We start from the raw sequence: 5,378 nt of genomic DNA, 5'->3' as shown, positions 1-5,378 counted from the left end.
AGGATTTATATGGTCAATGATGAGTCATTCATCCTAATATTAAGGATGTCCAGAATTTGGTGAAAGGATCAGATACATTCTTTTTTTTTTTTTATAGAATTTTCTCTTTCATGGATATGAAAATAGGGTTTGAAAATTGATTTCAATGAACTATAGCTGCCAACCTTGCAGCATAATTTCCATGTACGTATGTGGGGTAAATTTCTCACTACAACCATTGAAGAAAAGATTACAGAAATTAAGGCTGTAATTCTCAAATATAAAAACCTAACTCCTCAATATGTGGAACCTCTGACAAAGATGTCACCTTTTGATATTATCAAAGCACAATTAAAAGAAAATTTTCCTAACATATCTAAAGAAGAGCTACTCTTCAAAGCTCTTGACTCTATTGAAGAGAATTTTTTTATCAAAATTAAATAAAAACTCTAAAGATGACCATATGTCAATCTCTGCCCATGAGTACTCCCTGGAAAGCAGTCAAGATGGTAATCAGGATGAAGAAGTGGGTTTTAATCCATAATCACAACCCGAAGACCATGATGCATCGCTTGGTGACTACTGAGAGGCCATGAATCACAAAGTTCAATCATGAACTAAGACAAAAAATTTCTTACAGATGAACAAGCAAAACGATTATCAGATCTCCAATCCAATGATTAATGCTTATCTTAGTCTTGATACAAGAACAAGACATCTATTTTTGAATCCAGTGAAATATTTAAGAGAAGGAAAAGAATCAAAACATAGGATGCATACAATAGGACTCCCTAATCTTCGGGAAAGACAACAAAGGTGTCAAATCACCAAACTCATAATGGAAGAATGCTACAAAAAATATAGTTGACAAATGATTAATCAGGGTCATAAAAGAAGCATCTTTTGATTATAATGGCAAAGAAATCTAAATGCCATATAGTCAGATCACCATAATAAAAAAAGCTAGACCATAAAAATGATGACTTAAAGAAAGTAAAAATTGACTACTTCACATCAAAAGAAAAAATTTCATTTACCGGCATGTCACATCAGCTACAATATCGCCTGGTAGGTCACATCAACTACATTATTGCAACATCGACATCAACCACCACCACAATGTCTACAATAATAGAAGACACATCAGCAGTCGCCACCACAATGTCTACAACAATGGAAGTCGCGCGTCAAAATTTCCTCGTTGGATTTCAAAAGAAGTTGAAATTAATGTAATTTCTTCTTAGAAATCTAGGTTCCAAAAGCTGTAAATAGGGAACCAATTTGTGTGTTTAGGCATCACTTGAAAAGGTTGGAAGTTGTCTCCAAGGTTGGTTCAAGGTTTCTCTAATTGTAAGTCTTTCTTTCTTTTCTTTCCTTTTTTAATAGATGTTGCAATGAAGTTGTTGTTATAATGAAAGTTCTTCGTCATTTTTACCAAATGCAATCTGTCTAAAAGATCCTTTTTATTGGGGATAGGATGTCTAATCCATTTAAGACAGTCATTAAGTGGCTTATAATTTACCTTTGAACGAGGAACTCTTTTTTGTTCAACATTTTTATTAATATAAAAGGATGTACAACTCCATGGAGAGTAGGATTTTCTAATTAATTCTTTTTCTAACAAGATTGTAATTTCTTGTTTGTAGAGATCTAGATACTCCTTCATTTGACATGGTTGGGCTTTAGTCAGAATATTGTTTTCATTAAAATTGTCAACATATGGTAAAGAAACAATATGTTTCTTTCCCTTCCAAAATGCAATAGAAATTATCACTACAAATTTTAGACGTAAAGTGTTTTTGTATTAATTCTATTTAATCTTTAATCTCAGAAGATGCTAACCTTTGTTTAATTGACAGATAACAAATTTCTTCTTTTAAATAATTGATTTTCTTTTCTTTTTGAAAATATATAATTTTGAGTTCATTGAAGAAACTAGTCTAAGGACCCGATTCAAAGGGAAGAATATCAGAACTTCTTTAATATGTCCTTCTATTCGTTTGTTGGTGATGCCTGTAATTGGCATGCTTTTTCTAAGGAAAGAAGTCCCTAGAAAGACCTATAGAGATAAATTTTTAAAAAGTAAGAAGTCCACAACTAAGCAATTTCCATCAATGTAAATTAAAACATTATTTAATTTATAATTTACATTCATTCTGTATCCACAGGCATTATGGAGACCTTGAGATGTTTTCTCAAAATATTTTGTGTGAATTAATCCTTCCTGAATGCAGTTAAGATCTGCACCACTATCCACTAAGGCTAGTAAATTATGAAGTACATAATCTTCATTTATTACTACATGAATTTTTATGTGTCATTTTTTATTGAGGACAAGGGTAATGGAGTGCAGAAAAAATTCTTCTTCGTTGTCATTTTGAAATTTTGATAAAATTTTATCTTGTTTTTTAATTAAAGTTTTAAGATCTATTACTTCTATTTTTAACAACACTTCTTTTTCAAGTTCCATAGAAGTGATAGGTTTAGTAGGGGTACGGTTATGGTTTTCCATATGATTCATAACTTCTTTAAGAGAATAAGGTTTAATTGTTAATTTTTTCTCTTGTTTGATTTTGTTTTGAATTTTACTGAGATATTTCTCAATTAATTCTTGTTTTATTAAGGGATCATCTTCATCATCTATTTCTTCTAGTTGATGCTTCTGTGCCATTTCTGAGATATTTCTCAATTAACTTCTTATTTTTATCTTTATTATTTCATTGATTAAAAAAATTCAAATTTTTTATCTTTTACTTTTTTTTTTTAACTTTTACTTATGGTTTTGACTTACTGATGACATTGTGCCTAGTCCATTCAAGTTTGGTCTCGTTTGATTTTGTCTTTAATCATATAATCATGCTTTTGATGATACTTTAATCGTACACTTAATCTTGCTTTTACTCAGCTTGATTGTTATGATCTTGGGTTAAGTGCTTGGCTTTTCGCTACCTACCAGGCCGGTCTTTTGGGTAGTATTGGCTTGGTGCTTAACATCCTCAAATTAAAAATGATTTGTACGTGTAATCAAAATATGATGCATAAAAATAATTCTATATAAGCATAAGCATGCACACACCATAGGGACAAAAAGATTTTTTGTTCTTGATGTTACCCTAGAGGTAGCCATCTCCCAATAACCCTTGCTTAGTAAAATTTCCTCTATTACACTCTAATAGCTTGAAAAATACAAGTAGATTACGGCTCCCATTGGCCACATGTAGCTCAATACCCGATTTTTACAACAATCAATCTCCCATTTCTACTAGATTCTAGATCTAGCTATGCATTTCTATCTATATTCACAAGTTCTAGATGAACCTTCACAAATTCCTAAATTAAAAGGAAAAGTTTACACCCTTACTTGAGAGATGCTTCTCCTTGAGAGTTTCATGCTACCTCCTCCTTGTAGCATGTTGTGGAATGATCAAAGAGCTTATACTATGATGCACACAAAGATGATTGAGAGAGAGAGAATATTTTCAAAGGTATGACTCTCTCTCTTTCACTCTAAAGCACTTTTGGTGGGAATTTGAAACGTCAAACTTTGTGGCATGAGAATATACCAATTAATACTCATTCACTTCTTTACTCAAGGTTTGGTGGGATATTATATCTTCCCCAACTCGAACTAGTTGTTAATTTTTCGTTGGCAAAAATTAGACTGTTGATTAATCGATCAACGGTAAGTGACTATGGTTGATCGATCATGCTTTATATTTCTGGCTTCCATAGTTCTGGATGATCCATCATAGTCAGTGACAGATCGATCATTCAAATGTCAGATAAAAATATATGTCTTTATAAAGTATGGAAATTTCTCTTTAAGTGCTTTAACATGTTTTTAACTATGATGATTCTAAACATGTCTATGTGCAAAATAAATCCTAAAGCTCTGATCTCATAAGTACTTAAGGACTAGGAGTTATAATACTCTCTTACACAAATTGACTGAGTTTAAATGTATGCCTTGATGCTTGAACACAAGTCTTCTCGTTGTCTACTTACTTGTGGAGGCTTCTTCCAGAGATGTTCTTCAATTTTGTTTGAGGTCTTTATTTTGCCTTTGAAGATTTAGACCTTGAGATGCTCTTGAAAATTAAGTATCTGAAAGACTAAATTTGCTAGTTACAATTAATTTTTTTATCATCAAAATCAATGTGGGAGTCAACCTACGGGCAACACTGAGTGTATTTGGACTGATTTATAAATGTGTTATTTTCAATTTGCATTACTTGAAGTTAAAGGAAGAATGTGAGTTCACCCATTAAACTCATTTCAAACTCATTCTTCATTACACTAACAAATTGTTGACATTGAGAGGGGATTGTATGACCAAATATGATATCATCCCCATAGATTTGAACAATAATCAAATTTTAATCATGGTTATTTGTGAATAGTGTATTATCTATGCTTCCTATCTTATAACCATTCTTTTCTATGAATTATAATCTTTCACACCGCGCTCTTGGAGCTTGCTTTAACCATTGCTTTATTCAATTTATATACATGGTCAAGCTTACTCACATCTTAAAATCCTTCAGGTTGCTCAATATATACCTCTTCTTGTATGTACCCATTTAAAAATGTACTCTTTACATCTATTTGGTACAATTTCAATATCAAGTGACAAGCATCAACTAGGGGGATTCGAATTGCTTCTAGTCTTGCCTCAGGTGCATAGATTTTTTTAATTTTTTTTTGCCTTCTTCTTGGTTATATCCTTTGGTAACTAACCAAGATTTGTTTCTCACTGCTTCATTTTCTTCATTTGCTTTATTCCTTAAGAACCATTTTGTTCGAATGACTTGGTGATTTTTGGGTCTAGATACTAGAGTCCAAACTTTATTTCTTTCAAATTGATTCAATTCTTCTTGCATTGCCATAATCTAAAAGTTATCTTTTTCAGCTTTGACAAAGCATTTTGGCTCTATTTGAGAAAAGAATGCACAATTTGCCATGAGTCCAACATCGTTTTCTTCTTCTTTCAAGTGGCTAGACTCTTCATCATATAGCATCCCAAGCTGAGATCAATGTTAAACACCTAGCCAATACTACCCAAAAGACCGACCTAGTAGGTAGTGGAAAGCCAAACACTTAACTTAGGATCATAACAGAAGAACTCAATCCATCCTTCTCTTGAGATGCTACCTGGGCCAACAATTGGTATCAGAACGGGCTAACAACTTAATTAAACTCAAAATGTCCTTGATTTTGAAAAACAATAAATAGCATCTCAAGACAAATTGCTCCTTCCCGAAGGACAATCTTCCAACCATCCACCGCTATATAATGGAACAAATTGTGGATATTATATGGTAACAATAAAGTTCTTTCTTCTATCCATGGATTGAGACATTTGACTTGTAACCAAGAATGAACCATTTGAGCCAAAAAAG

This window comes from Aristolochia californica, unplaced genomic scaffold, assembly GCF_029961685.1.
Source record: "Aristolochia californica isolate CCGP_79_NKW_82.1479 unplaced genomic scaffold, dmAriCali1.0.hap1 SCAF_2, whole genome shotgun sequence".
Lineage (NCBI taxonomy): Eukaryota > Viridiplantae > Streptophyta > Magnoliopsida > Piperales > Aristolochiaceae > Aristolochia > Aristolochia californica.
Note: the sequence above shows the minus strand (reverse complement) of the source record.